We start from the raw sequence: 27042 nt of genomic DNA on the forward strand, positions 1-27042 counted from the left end.
CACAAGTGAAAAGATGAACAAACAGAAAATCCACAACTCTTCTTAGATCTGTCAGAGAAGTGAGGTCACAGTGTAAAGTGTTGCCCCCAAAATTGGAGAAACAGGCAAATACAGAGAATCACAGCTTACTGGAGCAGAAACACTTGAGCCAAAACTTCTGTGGGAACCGGCACTGGGGCAGGGAGACCTGAACTGTAATTGAGGAATCGGTGGAGGCTTAGTGTGGACAAGTCTGAGCATTGGGAACAGCCCACAGGGCCCCACACTTGTGAGTGTTGCCTCCTGGAGCTTCTCCAGGTTCACCCACTGAATACTGGAGAAATGTCCCCTCATGGTTCTGGCAGAGGGAGGCAAAAAGGAACCATTCTGAAAGACACTTGAGCATTCTGTTCTCCTAAACAAGAAACCAGCTAGCCAGAGCCCCACCCACAGGGGTTTTATCAGAGCCAAACCAACCTGGGGGAGGTAAATATCTAGCTCCAGCCCAATCCAGTCATCCTGTCCCACCTAAGAGAGGAAATATTTGTGAATTTCACAGACCAGGGGCATAGGCTCACTAAGACTGAGACCTAATCACAGGACTATAGAACAGTTCCCCTCCCACACACCTCACCCACATCCCTAGAGGCCTCTGTTCACAGCAGTTCCTTTCACCCAGTGCATCATATCCAGAGTTCAACAAAAAAAATTACAAGGCATACTAAAAGGCAAAAACACAGTTTGAAGAGACAGAGCAAGCATTAAAACCAAAGTCGGATGAAGCAAGAGTGTTGGAATTATTAGACCAGGAATTTTCTAAACTATAATTAATATGCTAAGAGCTTTAATGGAAAAAAGACAACATGCAAAGAATATGTGAAAAATGTAAACAGAGAGATGAGAATACTAAGATTTTTATTTTTTTTTAAGTCTTAGAAATCAACAACACTGTAGCAGAAATGAATAAGGTCTTTGGCAGGCTCATCAATAGACTGGACACATCTGAGGAATGAATACTTGAGCGTGAGACTATGATGATAGAAAGTTCAAAACTGAAAAAGCAAAGTGAAAAAGACCATGAAAAACAAGAGATACTATTCACAAACTGGGGGACAACTACAAAAGGGCAATGGGAAAAACATCTGCATAAGGGGACACCAGAAGGAAAAGAAAGGAACACAGGCAGCATTTGAAGCAATGATGACTAAGAATTTTTCTAAATTAATGTCAAATCCAGGAAGTTTAGAGAATACCAAGCAGGATAAATGCCAAAAACTACACAGAGGCATATCATATTAAAACTGCAGGAAATCCAAGATAAATAAGCCAGAGGGAACAGAAACTTTACCTGTAGAGGAGCAAAGATAAAAATGACATCCATTTTTTTTTTCTCAGTCACGGTATTAGTCCATTTTCACACTGCTGTAAAGAAATACGTGAGACTGCATAATTAATAAAGGAAAGAGGTTTAATTGACTCACAGTTCCACATGGCTGGGGAGGTCTCAGGAAACTGACATCACTGCGGAAGGAGAAGCAAGCATCTTCTTTCCATGGTGGCAGGAGAGAGAGCCCGTGTGAAGGAGGAAGTGTCAAACACTTGTAAAACATCAGGTCCCGTGAGAACTCACTGTCACAAGAACAACATGGGTGAAACCTCCTCCATGAACCAACCGCCTCCCACCAGGTCCCTCTCTTGACACATGAGGATTACAATTCGAGATAAGATTTGGGTGGGGACAAATAGCCAAACCATATCAGACACCTTGTGTGTTAAGCTCTTCTTACATTGCTGTAAAGAAATACTTGAGACTGGGTCATTTATAAAGAAGAGAGGTTTAATTGGCTCAGAGTTCTGCAGGCTGTGCAAGCATGGCCCTGGTATCTATTCAGTTCCTGGGGAAGCTTCAAGGAGCTTTGACTCATGGCGGAAGGCAAAGGAGGAGCAGGTGTGTCACGTGGTGGGAGCAAGAGCAAGGGTGAAGGAGGTGCCAGAGCCACACACTTTTAACCAGATCTCACAAGAACTCACTATCATGAAGACAGCACCAAGGGGGTGGTGCTAAACCATTCATGAAGGATCCACCCCCGTGATCCAGTCACCTCCCACCAGGCCTCAGTTACATTTTAACGTGAGCTTTTGGGAGGGGGGCAAATATCCAAACTATATCACCATGCAAACAGGAAGAGAGTAGAATGAAATATTTAGTACTGAGAGAAAAAAGACTCCCACCAATCTATAATACTCTACCCAGCAAAATTATCCTTCAAAAATGAAGGAGAAATAGAGTCTTTTTCAGATAAACAAAAAAAAAAATGGGAAATTTTTTGTCTGTAGACCCACTTTGCAAGAAATGTGAAAAGAACTGCTTTAGAAAGATGAAAAAAAAAATAGATCAGAAACTAGATCTACAAAGAAAGAGCATTGGAGAATGAATAAGTGAAGATCATATAAATATTGTACTTATTCTTTTTTTGTTGTTAATTAGAGACAGGGTCTTCTGTCACCCAGGCTGAAGTGCAGTGGCAGAATCGTAGCTCACTGCAGCCTCAAACTCCTAGGCTCAAACAGTCCACCCACCTCAGCCTTCTGAGTAGCTAGAACTACCAGTGCATGCCACCATATCTGGCTATTTTTTTTTAGAGGTGGGGTCTTGCTATGTTGCCCATGCTGGTCTCAAACTCCTGGCCTCAAGTGATCCTCCTGCTTTGCTCTCTCAAAGCACTAGGATAACAGATATGAGCCACCATACCTGGCTATTTTTCTTATTCTTAATTGGCCTAGCAGACAAGAGTTTGTTCAAAATAGTAATAGCAACAACATACTCAATTAGGTATGCTTATACCTGTATCTATCTATCTCTATATATGTTTATGTATAATTGAAATGAATGTCAACCTTGATACAAGGAATAGGAGGGAAGAATTAGGACTGTTTTGTTATTATAAGACATTTACACTACTCCCGAAGTGGTATAGTGATACTTGAAAGTGGACTTGGATCAGTTGCAAGTGTATGATCCAAACTCCAGGACAACCATTAAAAAAAGTTATAAAAGGTAAATATTGATAGGTGAAGTAAAGAAGGAAAATGGAATCATATAAAATACTGAATTCAAACTACAAAAAGCAGAAAAATGTGGAAGACAGTAATAGTAACAAACAAAGACAAAAAAAGTAGAAAACTGTAGCAAATATGATAGATATTAATCCAAGTATATCACTAATCACTTTAAACATCAGTGGTCTAAGTGCACCAATCAAAAAACTGAGTTCGTCAGAGTGGATCAAAAAATAAGACCCAACTATATGTTGTCTACAAGAGTCCCACTTTAAATATGGACACACACGTAAAGTAAAAGGATGGAGAAATATATACTATACTAACACAAAAAGAGCAGGAGTAGCTATATTAATTACAGACAGAGCAGACTCCAGAACAAGGAAAATTATCAGGGATAAAAGAGGGGAATTTAATAATAATAAATGAGTAAGTTCTCCAAGAAGGCATAATAATCCTTAATGTGTATATGCCTAACAATATAGCATCAAAATACAAGAGGCAAAAACTTATATAACTGCAAGGAGAAATTGGTGAGTCCACTATTATAGGTGCAGAACTCAATACCCCTCTATCAGAAATAGGCAGATCCACCAGGCAGAAAATCTGTAAAAATATAGTCAAACTCAACAGTATCCTCAATTAACTGGATATACTTGACATCTACAGACTATTTTTTTCCAAGAAGAGCAAAATACACATTCTTCTGAACCTCACAGTAAACATTCACCAAGACAAACCGCATTCTGGACAACAAGACATACCTTAAATTTTCAAAGTACATAAATCACCCAATGTCTGCTTTCAGACCACAGTCAAATTAAACTAGAAATCTGTATCAGAAAGATTGCTGGAAAATCCCTAACTACTTGGAGATTTGACAACACATTTCTTAATAACACATGAGTAGAAAACAAAATCTCAAGAGAAATAAAAATATTTTGACTAAATGAAAACACAACTTATCAAAATTTGCGAGATGCTTCAGAAGCAGTGTTTAGGGGCCAAGCGCAGTGGCTCATGCCTGCAATCCCAGCACTTTGGGAGGCTGAGGCAGGCAGATCACTTGAGGTCAGGAGTTCGCGACCAGCCTGGCCAACATGGCAAAACCTCGTCTCTACTAAAAATGCAAAATTAGCCAGACGTGGTGGTGTTTGCCTGTAGTACCAGCTACTCGAGAGGCTGAGGCAGGAGAGTCTCTTGAACCTGGGAGGTGGAGGATGCAGTGAGCTGAGATCATGCCACTGCACTCTAGCCTGCATGACAGTGAGATTCTGTCTAAAAAAAAAATCGGGTTGGGGGACAATGCTTGGGGGAAATTTATAGCACTGAATGCATATATTAGAAAAGAAGAAATTTCTAAAATCAATAACCTGTTTCCACCTTAGTAAAGTCGAAAAAACAAGACCAAATTAAATCCAAAGTAAGGAAAAGAAATGAAATAATAAAATAAGAGCAGAAATCAATAAAATAAAAAACAGGAAATCAACAAATAAAATCAACAAAACCAAAAGCTGGTACTTTGAAAAGATCAATAAAATCAATAAGTCTCTAGCCAGGCTAACCAAGAAAAAAAGGGAGAATATATAAATTACTAACTTAGAAATGAAAGAGAGGACATCACTAGAAATCCCATGGACATTAAAAGAATAATAAAGGAATATTATGAACAACTCTGGGCCCATAAATTTGATAGCCTAAATAAAATGAACCAACTCTTTGAAAGACACAAACTGACTAAACTCACACAAGAAAAAACAGAAATTCTGAATAGGTCTATATCTATTTAAAAGATTGAATCAATAATTTAAAACTTTCAAAACAGAAAGCTGGCTCAGATGATTTTACTTGTAAATTCTACTGAATGTTTTAAAAATAAATTACACCAATTATCTACAAACTCTTTCTGAAGATAGAAGCAGACAGAATGCTTTCTAACTCATTCTTTGAGGCCAACATTACTCTAATACTGAAACCAGACAAAAACATTATGAGAAAATAAAACTGTAGATTAATATACTAATAAGTAAAAATCCAAAAATGAAATTTTAAAAAATCACACTTGCAAAAGCACCAATAAGAATAAAATATGTAGAAGAAACAAATATAACAAAAGAATTGCAAGGCATATACCCTAAAAGCTACAAAATATTACCAAGATAGGTTTTCAAATATCCCAGTAAAATGGGGGACATTCCATGTTCATGGATTGGGTGACTCACTATTGCTAAGTTGAAAATTCTTCCAATTGATTTACAGGTTAAATGCAATCTCTATTAAAATATCAGCAAATCTTTTTTATGGAAGTTGATAAGCTGATTTTACCATTTATATGGTAGTAAACATAACCTAGAATAGCCAAAACAATTTTGAAAAAGAACAAAGCAGGTGGATTTACACCACCTGATTTCAAAACCTGCTAAAAAGCTACCATAATCGAGATAGTGTGGTATTGGTGTAAGAATAAATACATAAACCAACCAAGCAGAATAGAAAGTTCACAAATAAACTTAGGTTTATGGTTAATTTATTTTAGATGATGATACCAATGTAATTCAATAGGGAAGAATAATTTTCCAAAAAATAGTTCTGAGATAATTGGCTAGCCATATACAAGAAAATAAAATTAAACAGTTACTTCGCACCATGCACAAAAGTCAACTCATAATATGTCAAAAACTTAAATGTAAGAGCTAAAACTATAAAACTTCTAAAAAGAAAACATAGAAGAAAGTCTTTGTGACCATGATTTAGGCAAATATTTCTTAGGTATGACACTAAAAGCATGATTCATGAAGAAATTTTTGATAAATTAGGCTTCATGAAAACTGAAAACTACTACTCTTTGAAAGACACTGTTAAGAAAATAACATTTTTAAAAAGCCATAGACTAGACTATAGACTAGTAGAAAGTATTGAAAAATACATATTTTAAACATAAGATTTATTTGCATAATACTTGAAGAACTCTTACTACTCACAAATAATTAGATAAACAACCTAGTTTTTTTTTTTTTTTTTTTTAATTGAGTAAAGGTTTGAACAGACACTTCTCTAAGGGACCTAGAATGAGAATAAGTGTATAGAAAGATGTTGACTTCATTGGTGATTAGGAAAATTTGAATTAAATCCACAAGGAGGTATCCCTACACCAGGAATGGTCAAATTAAAAAAAAAAAAATCTGACAATACAAAGTGTTGGTGAAAATGTGGAGTAACTGAAGTTTTCATGCATTATTGATGAAAATGCAAAATGGTACAGACACTTTGGAAGACACTTAGCAATTTTTAAAATAAACTTAAAACATACAACCTACCAATCCTATTCCTAAGTACTTACATAAGGGAAGTGAAAACTTATGTTCACACAATATCTTGTACTCAAATGTTCATAGCTGCAGTTTTACTAATAATATCCAAGGAGTGGAAATAACTTAAGTGACTCTCAATTGGTGAGTAGATAAATAAATTGTGGTATATATTTTAAAAAATGGATTCTATTCTGCAAAGAAGTAATAATAAAAGGAATGGACTGCTCATATATGATGCAATAATGTGAATACATCTTGAAAGCATCCTAAGTGAAAGAAGCCATATGCAAATGAGTACATACTGGATGGTTCCACTTATATAAAATTTAGAAAAGGCAAAATCACAGTGACAGACAGAGGAGTGTTGCCAGCGCCAAGGTTTGTGGTGGGGAGGACGGTGGCTGTAAAGGGTCAGAAGGAAATTCGGGAGATGACGGAAAAGTTCCATATGTTGATTGTAGTGGTGATTTGATGACTATAAAGTTACATTTGCCAATTTGTAACACTACAGTGAAAATTGATGAATTCTCTTATACATAAATTATACCTCAATTAAGCAGATTTTGCATGAAGCAATAAATCATTTGTAGGAATTTAGCTTAGCCACAGGCTGACCATTAACTATTTCACCATTCACCTCCTTTGAGAACTTCCAACTTCTTCTGAATAAACCTAACTGGATCTAGCTGGATCTCTGCACTCCCATAAACAGACCTGGCAGGTGAGCTTCAGGGTGACATTTATATAATGTGTATATATATATGTCTGTATATATATATGTATTTCATAAAACTTCTTATCACATGACATAAGTTGTGGCATAAGTTGTTCATCAAATCACTTAAAAAATTTCCAAATCTTCTTATTTTTAGAAAATTGCTGGTGTAATTTATTTTTGTTTGACAACATTGACAGTAGCCAAGTGATGTTCTGTCTGAAGTCTGATTTGACATCAGGAACAGCATCCAGCTCTTTCCCTGGTGAACAGCCTTGAGGCCCCATGGCCAGCATGCACTTGAAGCTGAAGGGCAAGATGTCCATTCCTCATGCTGCCAGCCTGTTCCTGTGTTGCCACCTCAGGCCTTGTCACCTCTCCCCTTGGTGCTACCAGGTAGCATTATTGGGTGATTTGTACCCATAAGCAGATTTTTCTCATCTGATAGGGAAACATTTCAATATTTTGACAGCTGGAGCATCCATGCTGATCTTCTTCCTGCAGGGTCCTCGCTGGCTCAACTACAGCAGCATCTGCCCCTCCACATCTTTTCACATTTCTGGCTGTGAATGACCTACAGACGCTTTTCATCATCCTGACCCTATTAACCAATGTATGTTAATTATGTAGACTTCTTGGTCTACATAATCCTGATCCTAATCAACCCTCTTTTTATTTTAGTCATTCTGTCCGAATGTAAAATTACCATAAGAAAGCTATCATATTCACATCAAGGACACTCTGTCTTAGCTAAAGTGTGATGATGGGGGTAGCTGGGGGTAGTTCTAAAACATGTCCACACATCCCTGGACAGCTCTCTCATCAAAAGGTGGAATCTAACTCCCCTCCCTCTGAATATGGGCTGGACTTAGTCACTTGTTGGTAACATATAGAATGTAGTGGAATTGTGTGTGACTTCTATGGCTGGGTAATAAAAGAGATGTAATTCTTTTCAGCAGTTTATCTCAGAACACGTCCCCTTGGAAGCTCCAAGTTAACTTGCAACAAATCCAGAAGCTTCCTTGCCTGAGAGACCACATGGAAAGGTTGTATAGAGAGAGAAATGCCTGAGTAGCTGCAGCTACTGAACCTTCTCCCCATCAACCACTAGACATAGGGCAAGAGTGAATCTGTGGGTGACTTTAGCTCCCAGCTTCAGAGCTTCCCCAGACCAGGCCAAGTGGAGCAGAGATGAACTGTCCCCAATGAGCCCTGCCTAAACTGTAGATTTATGAGCAGAATTTATATTATTGTTTTAAGCCACCAAGTTTTATGATGGTTACATAGCATTAGAAAACTGGAACAGTTGGGGAGGGTACTAATTCTACTGGTTGTTGAAAATAGCCATAGCACCTTCCTTGTCTCACAAAACAGCATATTAATGCTCTTTACCCATGGTCTAAAAACACATCCTCAGTTTACTACAGGGTTGAGAGGATCTCACACTGGGATGTTTGATACAAAGGATCAAATACACTCTCATTCTGTATAGTTTTGTCTGTGTTCTAGTCATCATCATCTGAGGCTTCTGATGCCATTCCAGGCCTCAAGCAGGAACATTGGAGAGATAAAATAATTGGATGTTCAGATATCTCCTTGGGTGCCTGATAGGTAAAAGGGTCTGAATCCTTATTATCTGGGTGAACTCACCATCTTTGGAGTCACCTGATGTCTACAGCTCTTGCTGGGTAAGAGTGAAGATTGTACTGTGAGAACCTCCACAATGAACACTAACATGATTTGGGAAACACAAGATATGCAAGAAGAGAGAGACTATGAACCACCCTGAAAGACAGAATAATAACAAAAAAGAAAACAAAATACAGGTTTCTGAATCTCTCATGAGACATAACAAGACCTCAGCCATTTGGTGACCAAAGAATTAGAGACTGAGGGTCCTCAAAAACTCTCTTGAAAAAGAACAAAATTAGGGCACTCACATGTGCTGATTTCAACTTAACTGCAAAGCTGCAGTTCTAAATACTTGTATTGGCACAATGATAGACATATAGATCAATAGAATAGAACTGTTATTCCAGATACAAACCCTTTGTTCAATTGGTCTTTGATACACCAATATAATTCAGTAGGGAAAAGAACAGTCTTTCAATAAATGATGCTGGTGACAACAGGATGTCCGCATGCAAAAGTATGAAGTTGGATGTTTACCTAACACTATGCACAAACATTAACTCAAAATTAATTAACATTCTAATGTGAGAGCTAAAACCATAAAGCCCTTGAGGGAAACATAGCAATAACTATTCAAGACCTTAGATTAGGCAATGCATTCTTTTTTTTTTTTTTTTTTTTTTTTTTTTTTTGAGATGGAGTCTCACGCTGTTGCCCAGGCTGGAGTGCAGTGGCGCAATCTCGGCTCACTGCAAGCTCCGCCTCCTGGGTTCACACCATTCTCCTGCCTCAGCCTCCTGAGTAGCTAGGACTACAGGCGCCCGCCACTGCGCCCGGCTAATTTTTTGTATTTTTAGTAGAGACGGGGTTTCACTGTGGTCTCGATCTCCTGACCTTGTGATCCGCCCGCCTCGGCCTCCCAAAGTGCTGGGATTACAGGCTTGAGCCACCGCGCCCGGCCAGGCAATGCATTCTTAAACACCAAAAGAAAAAAAAAATAGGTAAATTGGATTTCACCAAAATGAAAAACTTTTTTGCTTCAATAGATGGCATCAAAGAAGTAAAAAGACAACATACACAATGGGAGAAAATATTTGCAAATCATAGATCTGATGAGAGACATGTATCTAGAATATATAAAGAACCCTTACAATTCAATAAGAAAAAATACAAAATCCCCAATTACAAAATGGGCAAAGGATTCGAGTGGCACTTTCTCCAAAGAAGATATGGAAGTGGACAATAAGTACATGAAAAGATACTCCACATCATTAGTCATTAGGGAAATGTACATCAAAGCCACAATGAGATACCATCTCACACACATGAGAATGGCTGCATTTAAAAAGACAGACAATAACAAGTCTTGGGGAGGATGCTGGGCAATTGGAGCCCTCCTTGCTGATGGAAATGTCAACCAGTGCAGTCACTTTGGAAAATATCTGTGTGTTCTTCAGATATTAAATACATAGTTATCACACGACCCAGCAATTCTACTTCTAAGTGAATATCCAAGAGAAATGAAAACATATTTCCACACAAAAACATGTACAGGAATGTGATGATTTGGGTGTCAACTTTAATGGATTAGGAATACCCAGATGGTTGGCAAAGAGTTATTGTCAATGATTTGGTAGGCACTGAACCAGGAAGGGCGAATTATTGCTCTCTCTTCTGCTCTTGGATGTCAGAACTCCAGGTTCTCTGGCCTTTGGACTTCAGAGTGTCCACCATCATGATACTCCACACAGCACTGCTTCTGACCACCACTTGCCATCCATCACCCCTAGTGACCCACTAGAGGAGTTATTGCTTCCTATTTCCAACTTTATGCTCTGCTGGCCTAGAGGTCTTCCTTCCATAGGGAGAAATGCTTCCATCAGGAGCTACAACAATAATTCAACTGAACTGGAAGTTAAGATGCTATCTGGCCCCTTTGGGCTTCTCATGCCTCAGAGTCACACTAAGAAGGGAGTCAGAGTGTTGGATGTGAGACCTGATACCAAGAAGAAATTGGCCTACACCTTCACAAGGGAGAAACGAGAGACCCTTTAGGGCGTTTCTTGGTGTTACCATGCCTGTGATTCAAGTCAATGGGAAATGACCACAACCAATCCAGGCAGGCTATGAATGTCCCAGGCCTTTCAGGCTTGAAGGTTCGGGTCACTCCGCCAGGTGCAGCATCGCAACCAGCTGAGGTCTTGCTGCAGGCAAACAGAACAGAGTAGGTGGTAGAAGGTCATGAGGAGCACCAGCTACACCCACGGGACCAGTTACAGAATCAAAGGCTGCCACTGCTGTGAGTGTTTTCTCCCTGTGTTGCTGTGAATAGGTTTACATGTATATATACATATATTAAGCAAATTTTTCTTTTCTATCTTATTCCTTTATCATATGAGATGTATTGAGTTTGTATCAGTATTTAAGCACTGTTAATTTTACAACATAGTATTTAAGTTACAAGAGAGGAGTAAGTGTCACTCAAAGACTTCACCTCCTCCTCTGGGGAAGGAATTAGTGCGTTTTTTATTTTACGAAGGATAATTGTATCATACTAAGTGGAACTATAACCTTGTCATTATCTTTTTAAGTGATTAAATACGGTTTAAGGAGATGCATGTGGGTGCCAAGTTGACAAGGGGTGGACTTGTGATGGTTGATTCTAAGTGTCAACCTGACTGGATCAAGAGATGCCCAGGTAGCTGGGAGGCCATTGATCATCCTCAATGCTCCAGGAAGCACTGAGCCCATCCCTCTTCTGCTGAAAGGGAAACCTAGGAAGACTGGCATTTGATTAGAATGATTGATCTGTCCAAGGTATGTCTGTGAGGGTGTTTCTGGGGGATACTGAGGTGGGAGTTGTTGGACTGAGTGGGGAAGGTCCACCTGCATTGATCTGTCCTCAATGATCTGGGCTAAAGGCCTGGATGGAACAAAGGTAAAGGAAGAGAGGATTCTTGTTTTCTCAGGGAACTGGGGCCCCTTCTTCTTTTGCCCTGGATGTCAGAACCCCTGGATCTCTAGCTTTGGACTCTGGGATTTAACACCAGTGACCCCCTGGGCTCTTGAGCCTTTGGTGTCAGACTGAGAGTTACACCATCAGCTTTCTTGATTCTGAAGACTTCAGACTTGGACTGAACCACTCTACCAGCTTACCTGGTTCTCCAGCTTGCAGATTACCTGTCATGGGACTCCTCAGCCTCCAAAATTGCACGAGCTAATTCCACTAAAAAATCCCTTCTCATCTTTCTCTCTGTATATGCATCTTATTGGCTCTGCGTCGAAGAAGAGCACATATTAAAACAAGGAATATCCTAGGGAACTATTCAGAATAGCCTAAGATGGAAACTACCCAAATGCCCATCAACTGATGAAAGGACATAAGCTGGGAGACACACACACACACACACAAACACACACAAACACACCCAACATACACAAAAATACAAAAACATACATACACACAAACATACACACAAAGACACACCCACACCAATACACACCAACACACACAAACACACAAACACACCCACACCAACATACACCAACACACACAAACACACACAAAGAAAAAACAAAAAACAACAAAAAAAAATACAAAGACGCAAAACACACAAAAACACAAATGCACACACAAACACATGCAATGGAAGAATATTCAGTCATTAAAAAGAAATGATGTGTGAATCTATGGATTATTTAAAAAAGGAAAAGAAAGAATGAATTACGAACACATGCTACATGCATTAACCTGAAAACATAAGAGCGACAAAAGACCGACGTTGCATTGTTCTGCTTCTGTGAAATGTACAGAAAGTGAGAACCTGTAGAAATACAAAGTGAATTAGGGTTGCCAGGGGAGAAGAGAAGAGGAAGCAGGAAGTAACTGCTAATGACAGCTTGATTTCTTGTAGTATGCTAAAAACACAGAATTGTATGCTTAAATGGCTGAGTTGTATGACATTTAAAGTATATCTCAATAAAGCTGTTAAGAGAAACCTCATTGAATGGCATTTGTTAAATTCAAAACCATTTATAGATGAGAATTGCCACTGTATAGACGAGAATTGCCACTACTGTGCTTTCAGGAGTGCAAGTGTTCCACCAAATGTCAATATGAGCTTTGCAAGAAAAGAAAAGAGCTCCCTGAGAGTAAGTTTGGGAACCGCTGGGTTAAAAACGACAAACCAGTTTCTTTAGTGCAATCACGGAAGGGTGTTCACTGTGCTAACGTGAGCTGCAGCCTCCAGACTGAGGGAGGGAGGGGCCGGTAGCAATCTCGCTCCACATACATGATTGAGGTAGAGTTATGCAAAAAGATGCAAATTCACAGGGAACTTGGGTGAAGGAGGGTGGCTGTGTGTTTGGCTTCCACTGGGGACAAGCCTCCTTTTCCCTCCCACAGAGCTGGCTGCTGCTGCCAAGGCGCCAAGGAGGCGCTCAGGTGAGCGGGGGCGGAGGGGAGGGCCACCTCAGCTCTCAGGATTGGGTGGGGTGGGGCTGAGGACACAGGAACAGAGTTTTGGGTGGCACGTGTTGATGCAGGATGGAGACAAATTTGGCTGTCCTGAGGGTCCTGAGGGTCCGGACCTCATTCGGCAGCGGACCAGGGTCTCTGAAACCCCACCAGCATCACCCAGAGCTAACGGCATCCTCCTCAAGGCACCCATACCCAGCCAGCAACCAACAGGGCTGCTCACCTCCAGCGTCCGCGGACCCCACCAGCCAGGCCTTGCTGAGCCATGCCCACTTCACCTGTGTTCAGGTGCATCTGGCAGGAGGGGCCGCTGGGGTCCGCTTTTGCAGGCCATGCCACCGAATTCAAATGTGGTGTCTGTTTTGTGTTTTCGGTCAGTCCCTGCATTTTCTTTGTCTGAAATCAGGACGCTAAGTAGCTACAACCGCATGTGCTGCCTTTGAGAAAACCTCATCCTGAACACAAGAACACAGACTCAGCAGGCAGATGGCCGGGAAGTTACAAGGCAGCGCCTCACAACACTGCCTTCTTTTTCATTTTATTAAAAGCTTCTCTAAAATTCTACTGGACAGAAAGTCCTAAAGCATATTCCAAATTCACTCCGTTTCCAAAAGTGCCGGTGCTGCCCCTTGGGGTCAGAGGCCTCCTGCACTTGAGCCTGGCGCCCGGCCTGGGCCCCAGTGGATGAGTCCTTCCTCTTGGACCGCTGGCCCCATGCATTCTCCACCCTCAGCGCCTTCTCTGTGGTGCCCAGAGGCAGTGTCTAGGAGCCCACCCCGGTGCCCACCGGGACCCCCCAGCTCCCTTTAAACAGGCACCTTCTGGGGCTGGGGCCCCCATGTCTGAGCAGGGCATGGGGGGCTGCGGCCCATGTCTGAGGGAGTTATGGGACCTTGCATCTGAGGGGGCATAGTGGGGGCCTGCAGCCCTGCAACTGAGGGGGTATGGTCGGGAGGCTGCAGCCCTGCATCTGAGGAGGTATGGTGGGGGCTGGGGTCCTGCATCTGAGGAAGGTGTGTTGGGGGCTGGAGTCCTGCATCTGAGGGGGATGCAGCGGGGAGGCTGCGGCCCTGCATCTGAGGGGGTATAGTGGGGGGGCTGCAGCCCTGCATCTGAGGAGGTATGGTGGGGGCTGGGGTCCTGCAACAGAGGAAGGTGTGTTAGGGGCTGGGGTCCTGCACCTGAGGGGGGTGTGATGGGGGTTGCAGCCCTGTATCAGAGGGGAGTACAGCAAGGGTCTGGGGCCCTGCATCTGAGGTGGGTATAACAGGGGGCTGCGGCCCTGCATCTGAGAGGGGTGTGGCAGGGAGTTGGGGCCCCATATCTAAGGGGTGTGTGGTGGGGGGCTAGGACCCTGTATCTGAGGGAGGTGTGGTGGGGAGTTGGGGTCCTGCATCTGAAGGGGTGTGGTGGGGAGTTGGGGTCCTGCATCTGAGGGGTGTGTGGTGGGGGACTGGGGCCCTGTATCTAAGGTGTGTGTGGTGGGGAGCTGGGGCCCCATATCTGAGGGGGGTGCAGTGGGGAGTTGGGGTCCTGCATCTGAGGGGATGTGGTGGGGAGGTGAGGTCCAGCATCTGACGGGGTGTGGTGGGGAGTTGGGGTCCTGCATCTGAGGGGTGTGTGGTGGAGGACTGGGGCTCTGTATCTGGAGGGGGGTGTGGTGGGGGGCTGGAGCCCCATATCTGAGGGGGGTGTGGTGGGAGTCTGGACCCTTGTATCTGAGGGATGTGTGGTGGGGGTCTGCGGGCCTGTCTCTGAGGGCCATGGGACCTGGGTTTGTGGCTGCTGGTTTGCCTCTGGGCTCTGCTGCTTCTCAGAGCAGTCGTTGAGCCGTCATGGGTCCTGGTGTCTCACCGGAGAAGCAGGCCTGGGCAGGTGGCACTGTTGGGAGAAAGTGAAGGGCAGCCTGGGCTGGAGGCTGCACCCAGGCACTGTGGTCAGTGGCTGGGGGATGATACACGGCCCTCCTGGGCCCCGTGTCCCTTGTGGTGGGGTCTGAGTGCCCACTCCTCTCACCGTGGCCCTCAGGGTGCCAAGCCTCTGCTGCCTGGGCCTGCAATGGGTTCTGGCTGAGCACCTAGACACAGGCCTCCCTGCCTGAGGCCTCCTTCCTTCCTTTTCACCCCCCTGAGCTTCCTCGCCCTTGGCTGGCTGAGCCGGCACATCCCCGCGGCACCCCTGCACCTCCCCGGGGAGGTCACCACAGATGCAATGCCCGGCTTAGGATGGCTCCTCAGTGGTTGAAAGTGGTTTTGCTTTTGGTGGAACTTGGGGGCAGAGAGAGGCTTGAGATTATTCATTGAGACAGTTTTCCAGAAAGAAAAAATGTCACAGATAATTGGTTCTTTGAACTTGAAATATAAACACAGTAATCTTTATTATTACTTTCGCTAGAGAAATTGAAGTCGATGATAGCCCCTTTCGATTTTAAGGAGGAACCAAAATCAACAGAAATTCTGAGTCATAGAATCAGGCAGACTGACATAAAAAAACAAAAAACAAAAAAACCCTGGGTCACTCACAGCCACTAGGATGGCAGACAGACAGGAAGAAAGAGAAGGAAAGAAAATAACACGTTATGGCAAAAGGATCCAGAGAAATGTGGGACCCTTGCACATTTCTGGTGAGAACCATTGTGGAAATGATAGAGGGTTCATTACAGAAAGAGTTCATTACAGAAAATGGACTCAGCACATGATCCAGCAGCTCCACTCCCACAGCTGAAGACACAGACTCCAGCAAACACTTGTTCATACATGTCCATACCAGCATTCTTTACAGTGACCAGGCGGCAGCAACAGCCCAAATGTCCATCAAGAGATGGACGAGCAAAATGCGGTCCCTCCATGCAATGGAATGTTACTCGGAAGAACGCGATGACGTGCATGAACCTTGAAGACATTAGGCTTGTAGAAGAAGCCAGATACAAAGGACTATGCGTTGTGTGGTTCCATTCATACAAAATGCCCAGGACAGGCAAATCTATGGAGACAAAGTAAGTTGGTGCTTGCCAGCCTGGAGGATCGGGAGTGGGGAGGAACTGTGCAGGGAGTTCAGAGCCTCCTCTGGAGTCGGGGAAGCGTTCTGGACTAGATGGAGGTGGGATGCACAGAACTGTTCACTTCCACATGCTCCCCGTTACAGTTGTGAATTTCACTGTAATAAATTAGTGTTATTTTAAATACCTGAGCCAAACCTCAGTGTGCTGATCGTTCATCAGTGGCTTTGGGAGCCACTGAGACTTGGCTGTGCTGAGTCCTCTCCTCTGCAAGTTGGAAGAAAAACTCTTCCCCAAGGATGGTTCAGATGTGTAAGTCAAAGCATGAAGACGTCAGCAGGGTACCTGCCCTGTGCCTGCATGGTATCTGAGCATGAAAGACGTTCAAAAACTTTCTCCTCTGTCCTCTGAGTCACTAGCAGATGGCCTGTTTCCTGCTGAAAGAAGCACCTGGTACTTGGTGTTTACGAACTCCACTCAGTAAGCAGATCAACAGCAACAAGGGCACTTTGGCAGTCAGACGCGGAAGGAGTGTTTCCCTCCAGAACAGCACGTGTGGTCGGGACGGTGCCGTGCAGCCCCATCATGTCTGTGGCACACACCTCCTGCCTGCGGGCTGGTCCCCCTCCCACCACCCCAGCTCTTCTGGGTTTTCTAGCCCTGTCCTCGGCTTCCCCTCTTCCCTCCTCTCCCCCTGATTTTCGAGCCCTGCCCTCGGCTCCCCCTCCTTCCTCCTCTCCCCCTGGCACCGTTAAACATTCATGCTGGGCCAGATCATGCTTTTTGACAATGTCTAACGAGCTAGCAGTGAATGATAAACCTGCCGGGCCGCCTCCATGTCTCGAAGCCACTAGGATCTGCAGCTGTTTCAAGAGCACAGAACAGCAAAGCCTCCAGGAAGGGGGAAAGAGCTGCATCCAAGCTTGGAGGAAGTAATTTCTGTGAAAATGTTTTAATGCAGCAGGGAGCTAAGCAAGTGGGCTGGGTGTGCCGTGGAAGGTGGCAATGTTGGGCTCTTGCCTCCTGCAGCAGATGCCGGCAACGGGACCTCGGGCGGCTCTCTCAGGACCCACGGGCCCTGCACCTGGATTGGCCAAGTCCCAGGGACCAGGCTCGCCACAGAGGTCCAGGGCATTTCACGGCTGGAGGGCACTGTGGAGGTCCACCTGCCACCCCATGGAGGAGAGGGGGTGCTCAGACACTAATCTTGGGGCCCAGTCATTTTCCCCTCCTCTGACCTTAAGGGAAAAAGCCAAGATGCAGCCTCTGGATTAGTCTCACCAATCTTGAGACATGCTCAGCTCTGGGCTCATCAGCAGAGCCTGGACTCATTACTCCAGGGAAGAAGCTCTGCTTCCACAGCCCGGGGATAAGGTCAGACGCAGCGGCCTGAGGCCACATGGGAGCCCAAGCAGCAGGAGGCCCCAGGCCAGTCAGAGCCCTCGGGGCCTCCCAGGGGCTGGCAGGAGCATCTGCTCAATGGCAGGATGAATGTCCTAAAATGCTATTAACAGAGTTCAGTCTAGGGTTTAAATCAATTTGGCAAACATTTATTGAGTGCCCACTCCAAATAAGGTTCTGAAAAGGCTCTTGAAAAACTGTCTGTGCTTCTGAATTTCAAATGATTGGTTTTAGTATTAGGAGCAATAGAAATCCTGTTATCACTCATCCAAATAATCAGAATTAATTTAGGAGTTGATGGCAAACAGAGTCCATTGGTAATTAGGAAACATGGAGAAATAATTAACCACGGCAAGAAATGCGGTTACATTTAACTCCTGCGAAGTTAAAAAAGAACCACAGCAGCTTTCTCTGTGAGGCTTAGCAATCCCACAGTGCCCGCGAGAGTGGCGCCTGCCTGAGCACGTGAGGAGCCCTGTGCTGTTCCCCAGCCTGGGTGCTGTGCCAGCTGCTGGGCCCTTCCTTCAGGGAGGCCAAGCTGGATCTCTGACTCACCAGGGCGACTGGGTGAGGGCCTAGGCCAGACGACCTCCCTTCAGAGAAGGACCAGGGCTTAACTCCACACCTTTTGGAAATTTATTTTTTTTAAGCCTGAGTAAAAAATGTCTCCATTATTCATTTTAGTTTTAAATACTAGGCACCTTCTCCCGGCTGCTGGAATCCCCACGGCTAAGCTGGGAGGAACCTTCTGGCTGGCTGGAGCGCTGGGCAGACCAGGGGCTTGTTGGACCAGGCAGCAGACTCCGTGGGGAGGCAGCGTCACGTCCATCTGGGCTCTCTCTGGCAATGACACCGCATTCCTTTTAGAAAACTCCCTCTCCCCCAGTCTCCCTTCCGAAGGCCACCCCTCTCCACCAGCACTCAGCTCACGAGGCCTGTGCAGCTCTGACTGATACATTTCCCGGGAGCTCTGTCCAGGGGCTAAGGGAGGTGCAGACGAGGCCCTGAGCCCCCTCATGGGGATTGGTCATTTCAGTCCCCATCCTGGGTCCCTCTGGAGGATGTGGGCTCCATGGTGCTGGGCCATGATTCTCTCTGCCTCGGTGCCCCCTATGCCCCCAGCCGTGGACCCTGCTGAGCCCCGTGCAAGTGAAGCAGGCCCTCCCAAACCCTCCACCCTTGGAACGCTGTACTGAGGCCGCCCACTCCTCTGGCCTACACTGCAGACACACCGGGCTCCTCTCTGGAGCTGAAGCCTTGCCTCCAGGAGACACTGTGTTCTAGGCTCAGCTCCACAGGGAGCCAGCCCCTTCTCCATGATGACTGCCAGGGGGGTGTGTGTGCGCATGTGTGTATGTGTTTATATGTGTGTTTGTGTGTCTGTGTGTGCATGTGCCTCTCACATGTGTCTGTGATTACCACCCAGAGACTCCTAGACCTGCCCTGTCCCATGGAACTTTCCAGAGTGTGGAGACCATGCTCAGCACTGTGGGTGCCACAACCACGGCCACGTGAGCGCTTGGGGCAAAACCACTGCAACTGAGGAGCGGAGTTTTAATTCCGTTCACTTTTAATTAACTCAAATTTAAGTAGCCACATGTGGCTAGAGGCCCATACTGGACAGTCGGTTCTAGAAGGTTCTTCGAGGAGGTGAATTTGAGATTTTCCCTCAGACGCCTCTTCTGAGTTCTGCGTGTGCTCCCGGGGATTTCAGCATTTGGGCGCCTTCCCCTCCAGGCCCCCCGGGCGAACGAGGACGTGGGCTTGTCCCACCACCATCGCCCTGGAGGTGAGGACGCGGCTCCCGGACACCCGAGGGCGCCCTCCCGAGCCGGGCAGCACGGAACGGGGAGTGGGGGGAGCTTCCCGGCGCGGGCGCAGCCCCAGGAGGAGGGACGGGGCCTCGGGGTGGGTGACGGTGTCGGTGTCGCCGCCAGCATCGCCTCCCCCGGGTGTCGGGGTGGCCGGGCGCCTCCTCGCGGGGCGGCTGCAGAGCTGGGTCCCCAGTGCCTCCCACGGCCGCCCCGACCGGGGACGTTCCCGCCCGGGCCATTCTCACCGCCAGGGGCCTGGGCGGGAGGAGCGCTGGGGCGGCGGGGCTGGTCTCGGGGCTCCTGGCACAGGTTCGCGGCTCCCGCCAGGCATTCCCCGGGGTCTGAACCTGTGCCTGCGGCGGGGCGTTTTCCACCCGGTGATGTGGCGGCGGCTCCTGGGTTTATGGGGAACGTCGGGTCCGCCTCTCGCTGGGTCCGCGGCCTCTTCCCAGCGAGACGCCCCTCAGGGCTCCCCCATCGTCAGTGCCCAGGACGCCGGAGCCATCTCCGTGGCCGTGGCGAAGAAACGCCCCTTTCTCCGTCCACTTCCCGAGGATGGAGGAGCTGGCCCCGGGCGTTCTCTTTCGCCTCCTCCGCGGACGCAGTGGGGTCGCTGCCGGGGACTTTCTGCTCCGGAAGCGTCGGGGCTGGGGCCGGGCCTAGGAGGTGCCCAGGGCCTAGGAGGTGCCCAGGGCCGCCCTGACCGCCGGGAGAGACGATGGAGTCCGGGCCTCCGGGCGGCGGCAGGAGGGAGTGAGCGGGGCGCGGCCGGGCTGCTGGGGGGCTGCACTAGGGGGTCCCTCCCGGCCGCGGTCTCGGCCCACAGCACAAAGGTGCGCCCAGAACCTCAGTCCGGGGTCCCTGACACGGAGCACAAGCCTGGGTCTCTTTGCGCTCTTCGGGACGGCGTCTGCGGGTCCCTGGGCACCGAGGCCAGCAAAGCCAGAAGAGGCAGGTGGCACTGGACCCCGCCTGAGCACCCAGGCACCGAGGCCAACAAAGCTGGAGGAGGCAGGTGGCACAGTGCCACCCCCCCCCAAGCCCCCGGGCACCCACCCTGGCCCAGGGCACGGGACAAGAGGCCTAGTCTCGCCTTCAGGACCCACCATAGCACCCGGGGCGGTGGAGCCCACCTAAAACTGGGTTGCTGTGAAAGAGATCATGGGCTCAGGCTCAGACACCTGTCCTGCCCGAGACCACCCCCCACCCCCTCTCCGCCACCTGCCCTCAGAGGCTTCTCCAGGTGGCCACCTGGACCCACAGGAACCAGCCTCTCTTTCCATGTAGGCTCCTCTCACATTAACTCCCAGAAACAGAGGGGAAGCTGCCCTAGGAGAAAGAAAGGATGAGAAAGAACCGTGATCGCAGCAAGACAGGGCTGGGGGCAATTCCAAAGCCCTGAAAGGGCTGGAGGGAAATAAGACTCTTCCGGAGGGCCCCTGCCCCAGGATAAAAGTTTTATTTACAGGTTTCAAAAAGGCCAAGATGTCGGTGGCTTCCTTCAGGAGAAAGCGGCAAAATCCACGCCCACGCCCAGATCCCTTGTGCTTTCAACTTTTCACCAGGAAACCATTTTTCTATGTAAGAGCAAGCAAGTTCCACAGTGGGGGGAAGCCAGTGGAGAGGAGCAGGCCTCACCTGGCTCATGTCCTGTTTCCAGTTTGCCCTGAAAACAAATTACTAAATCCACGGGGGAAGAGCTTGGGGCGTGCCTGGTCCTCAGCCTCAGTGGGGCTGGGGCCTGTGACCTGGTATGCAGAGGGCCAGCCCCCAGGGCGGCGGGGAAGGGGCTGTGCTGCCCAGAGTGAGCCCCCAGGCGCCCCCAGCCTGCTGCAGCTGCCTGGGGCGCCACACTTCGGTCCCTCCTCAGGTCTGGGCTGCACTCTCCGCTGGTCTGGGCTGGGCCACCAAGCTCCAGGCAGTGGACGGAATCCACTGGGGCACAGGAAACTTCAGCTTCAGCAGCCCACCCGGCCTCCGCAGTCTTCCTCTCCAGGGTCTCATTTCAACGTGGCCTTTTCTGCTGCAACTCAGCTGTCCTGGGGGCCAAGTTTGGGTGTGTGAGGCCAAGGAGATGCATTGTGCTCTCGCGGAAGACAGACACAGCGAGGGAGCACGGACACAAGGACCCAGCTCACCAACCACAGCCAAACCACCAATTCTGTCCCATGGCCCTTGGTGACTGGTGACAGGGGAGGGAAAGAAACGTGGCCAGCTTGCCCCAGACCACAGGCAAAGACAGGTGGGGGTGGCCTGCTGGCGCGGGCTTAGGAGATGGGGCCATGGTCCAGCCTGGCGCCCCTCTCTTGGGGCAGGAAGTTCCCTCTGTCTGCCATGCACAGGGGCACTCAGGAGAGCCTGGCACAGGACCTCAGGAGCTCCCAGAGCAGCCTCAGCAGCTGCAACCCCTCGACCTTGTCCAGCATCACGCGCTGGTGCCAGGGAGACAGAACGAAGAATCCCACCAGTGTGCAGGAGAGGAAGCCTACTTTAATTCTGTTCTTGAAATAATAGCAGGCGAAGATGCGTGTTTCATAATTAATTCCTCACTTCTTAGGAATTGCAGCGATTAGCTCTGTCATTCCTTCATTATCAGGAAGAACTGTGAGTCCTGCTATTCTCACTGTGCAGCCCTCAGCTAAGTTTTCTAAAGGGAACATCACAGCATCTTCCCTGATCTTAGCCAGGACAAAAGGTGAAGTCTAGCATGATGACCCGCGTAGCCTGCATCACTGGACGCCCTTCCTTCCTGGTCTCTGGGCACAGGTGCGGGGGTCGTGTGCGTGCGTGCACATCCAGGTTCCTCCAGGCACAGGTGCGGGGCCGTGCACCAAGTGCCCCACAGTTCCTGTGAAGGAGTGCAGTGGCTCTGTAATTTTTGTCCTCAGCTCGGGTTTACCACAGCTTAGGCCTTTGGGGTCATTTTAAAGTAGTAAAGAAGCTTCAGATGTAATCCCAAACCAGGTGGTCCATAAATCATTACTGGGTTCAAAGAATAATTATCGTCAGAAGAATTTATTTGCATATAATTGTAACTGTGCCCTGTGGACAGTGTACATGGTTAAATCAACACCAGGAGGGTATTTTGGTTTCTAAGAATTTTAAAAATATAAGGCAGATGGCGCTAATACAGACAAGCAATGAATGAATAAGAATTCATAACAATGAAGCTCTAATGCAACATATGATTGAATAGGGCAGCTTAGAAGCCTGGAAATTAGGAGGCTCGGTAAGATGAATTGGGTGGTGGTTTCCAAGCCTCCTACCACACTTGGAAGAGACCCCAGGGATCAGGGTGTCTCCAGAACCCAAGCCAGCTCTGCATGTCCGGCGAGTGCCTGCAGCGTGCTGGCACTGAGATAGCATTGTGGGTGGCCAATGGAAGGATACGTTTGATGGAAGGGAGAGAGGAAACGGCCCTAATAAGGAAGGGAAAAACTCTAAGCTGGCTGGAGCTTCCAAGTCGTCCACCTGAGGACTTGGAAAAGCCGATGATCTGAGCTTGCATCCGCAAGGCTGAGGATGAGCAGGAGTGAGGGTAGCAGAGATGAGAGCTTGAGCCAAAGAGTGAGAGGAGTGACCCACCCCTTGCTTGAGCATGGTCTGTGCTGATGATGCACTTCTCACCAACAGCAGGGCACAGTGTGTGGGGCATCCAGTCTGCAATTAGGTTAAAAAGACTGTGGCTTTTGCTTTGGGGACACCCCAGGCTCATGCTGTCCCTTGCCCTCTGCCCGTCATGAGAACACTTGGCAGCCCTAGGACAGGGTCACGGGGGAGGACCAGGGCCTGTGGGCAGCCTGGCGAAGGGGCTCAGAAGCAGGTGTTCCCACCCCACAGGAGCCTGCAGGGGCAGGAAAGAGATCTGGGGGGAGAGGAAAATGTTTGCTATTTAAGTTGCGATGCTGGTTTCCTGGGTGTGTACATATGTTAGGCTGATTAAACTCTATACTTCAATTGCATGCTATTTATTGCAGTTTAGTTATATGCTAATGAGGCTGTAAAAACTGGGGAGGTGGCATTATTCGTGGACAAGAAAACGCTCAGATTAAACAGGCAGTGGGAAGATACGGTGTTCGGGGGAGGTGAGCCCAGGCGTGCAGATGCTGACCATAGACGGCATTTGTTAGGTGATGGAGAAGCTGGCATGTGTTAGACCTGGCAGGGTTTGAAGATCTTCCGTCTGTGTTTGGATGGCCACACTGGCTGCAGGGCTTGGAGACAGTGTTGTTGAGAATTGGCTGAGTGCAAAGGTTAAAATGTAGAGTCACTCTGGGGAGTAGAAAGTTTTGCCCTTTTTGAAGGGTAGAACATGACCTTTGACACACCCACTGTCAGCAGGGAGAAGAGGAATGAGGAGCACAGGAAAACAGGCCAGGGAGTTCATGGATGGAAACGGCATCGCGGGCAACAGCCACGCACAAAGATGGACGAGGACCCAAGAGAGAGCCGGCGCTGCTGTGCACCTGCCCATCAGTTCTCAGTGGAGAGATGCACTGTCCGAGCCTCCGTTTGTGGAAATGCTCCTCTTCCAGCCCGGCAGTTGCTCTGGCTGGGCCTGGTGAGGAATGGCCGTCATCACGGACAGTGGCCTTTCCTAGCCCTGACCCTGCAGAGCGCCTTTGGAGTGCATAGTGGTGGTAGACAGGAAGCCAGCAGATCCATGGCAGGGTCCCATCTTCACGGTGGGTGAGCCGTGTGATGTTTGGGTGAGTGCCTCACGCTCTGTAAGACTCTCCACTGAGCTGGGCGTGCATGTGGTGCTCTGTGGCAGTGACACATGGCGACTCCTGCGTGGAGTTCTCGTCTCAGCAGGGGCAATGCCTTACACCCCAGTTTTCAAGCAGCAGCCTGAGAGTTCTGGGAGGCCTGTCTTTTCCCGTCGGTCTTTCTGTTGGCCCCACCACTCCTGTATTTCAGGCCTCACCAAGTCCTGTTAATCCTATTTCCAAAAAATGCCTGGAAGCTTCTACTCCTGGCCCTGTGGCCTCCACCTTTCTCTGAGCTCTGCAGACTCTTCCTCACATCAGCCCTGGATGACTCCAGGGGCCTTCAAAGGGAGCCCCTGCTTCCTGTTCCCCTCCCCTGTGATCTGCTGCCTGTGTGCTCCCAAGGGGCAGGTTCCTCCATGTGGATGGGACCGTGTTCCTGCTCCCCCGAGACCCACTGCCCATGTGCGCCAAAGGGGCACGTTTTTCCGTGTGAGTGGGATCGTGAGCATCTTTCCTCAGTAGATGTTCTCTTTGCGGTGGAATGCAACCTCAGGTCCCCTGTGGCAGGCAGCTCCCCATGGGCTGGTGCTGGGTTTTGGTCTGTCCGCGTGTGCTCCCCACCCAGAGAAGACTCACAGCTGGCTGCTATTCTCACCCCTGAGACTTCACAGTGAACATCGACTCACAGGAGGGGACCGCGTGATTCCCACCGCGTGTCCTGCTCCCTCCACGGAGCGTGAGCTTGACTGTGGTATGAAGCACCGTACAGCTGCTTTAACCCTGGGAGAGAAGCATCTTTGTGAGAGCCACTGTGTCCCCAGGAAATGTTGCCCTTCTCCTGTGAAGCAGTCAGTGGACCGGGCCCAGTCCTTAAAGATGCAGAGAACCCAACAGGCCCCTCTTCTGCTCACAGCTTCACCTTATGTTATGCAAAGTCCCCACACCACCAGGGCATGCGGGCACCGGGTCATGGGCACCTGCGTTTTCCACGAGCTTGTGACTTGGGGTGCATTACCTTAGCCCATTTCCAAGCAGCCCCAGGAGATCCGAGCTTACTGTGTTTGCTCCATGCAGCATGAGGGTGCGTCGTGAGAAGGAGAAACTCGCAGGTGGGTGCAAATGATATGCAGTTGCAGAGGAGCCAAGAGCTTCTGGCGGGACTAATGAAAGCACCACGCCTCACCTTTGCCCCAGCCAGGCTCACGCCTCACCTTCGCCCTAGCCAGGCTCACGCCTCACCTTCGCCCCAGCCAGGCTCACGCTTCACCTTCGCTCCGGGCCAGGCTCACACCTCACCTTAGTCCTGGGCTAGGCTCACGCCTCACCTTCGCCCCAGCCAGGCTCACGCCTCACCTTCGCCCCAGCCAGGCTCACGCTTCACCTTCGCTCCGGGCCAGGCTCACGCCTCACCTTAGTCCTGGGCCAGGCTCACGCCTCACCTTCGCCCCAGCCAGGCTCACACCTCACCTTAGTCCTGGGCCAGGCTCACGCCTCACCTTCGTCCTGGGCCAGGCTCACGCCTCACCTTCGTCCTGGGCCAGGCTCACGCCTCACCTTCGTCCTGGGCCAGGCTCACGCCTCACCTTCGCCTGGCCCAGGCTCACGCCTCACCTTCGCCCTGGGCCAGGCTCACGCCTCACCTTCGCCCTGGGCCAGGCTCACGCCTCACCTTCGCCCTGGGCCAGGCTCACGCCTCACCTTCGCCCTGGCCAGGCTCACGCCTCACCTTCGCCCTGGGCCAGGCTCACGCCTCACCTTTGCCCTGGGCCAGGCTCACGTCTCACCTTCGTCCTGGGCCAGGCTCACGCCCATGCCTCACCTTAGCCCCTGGGCCAGGCTCACGCCTCACCTTCGCCCCAGCCAGGCTCACGCTTCACCTTCGCTCCGGGCCAGGCTCACGCCTCACCTTAGTCCTGGGCCAGGCTCACGCCTCACCTTCGCCCCAGCCAGGCTCACACCTCACCTTAGTCCTGGGCCAGGCTCACGCCTCACCTTCGTCCTGGGCCAGGCTCACGCCTCACCTTCGTCCTGGCCCAGGCTCACGCCTCACCTTCGCCCTGGGCCAGGCTCACGCCTCACCTTCGCCTGGCCCAGGCTCACGCCTCACCTTCGTCCTGGGCCAGGCTCACGCCCATGCCTCACCTTCGCCCTGGGCCAGGCTCACGCCTCACCTTCGCCCTGGGCCAGGCTCACGCCTCACCTTCGCCCTGGGCCAGGCTCACGCCTCACCTTCGCCCTGGGCCAGGCTCACGCCTCACCTTCGCCCTGGCCAGGCTCACGCCTCACCTTCGCCCTGGGCCAGGCTCACGCCTCACCTTCGCCCTGGGCCAGGCTCACGCCTCACCTTTGCCCTGGGCCAGGCTCACGTCTCACCTTCGTCCTGGGCTAAGCTCACGCCCATGCCTCACCTTAGCCCTGGGCCAGGCTCACGCCTCACCTTTGCCCTGGGCTAGGCTGCTGTGCCGAAAGCTGTTTCTTCATCAGGTGGGTTTGGGGACAGACATACTAAAAATGGATCTTGAAAGAGGCACAGATGGCTTCTTGCAGTTTTTTGGGTACAAACAGATCGGTTTTTCCTCAAAGAAGATGAGTGACTACCTTGTCAGTGTCATGGTGCAAAGATGAATAAGCACCTGCGGCTGGCAAAGCTCCCAGTGACAGGGGACGACCTCACAAATGCGTTGGGAAATGTGCAGAAGAGGGTTTCATATGCAGGAGAGAAGTAGCTGGGGGATAGGTGGGCATTCATTTTTCATTTACTCATCTCTGGGGCCTGTGAGGTGACTCGCGTCTGCAATCCCAGTACTTTCAGAGGTCAAGGTGGGAGGATTGCTTAAGGCCAGGGGTTCAAGACCAGCCTGGGCAACATAGCAAGACGGCATCTCTACAAAAAAATTAAAAATTAACCATGTGTGGTGGCGTGTATCTGTAGTCCCAGCTACT

Source organism: Macaca thibetana, chromosome 4 (genome assembly GCF_024542745.1).
Source record: "Macaca thibetana thibetana isolate TM-01 chromosome 4, ASM2454274v1, whole genome shotgun sequence".
NCBI lineage: Eukaryota > Metazoa > Chordata > Mammalia > Primates > Cercopithecidae > Macaca > Macaca thibetana.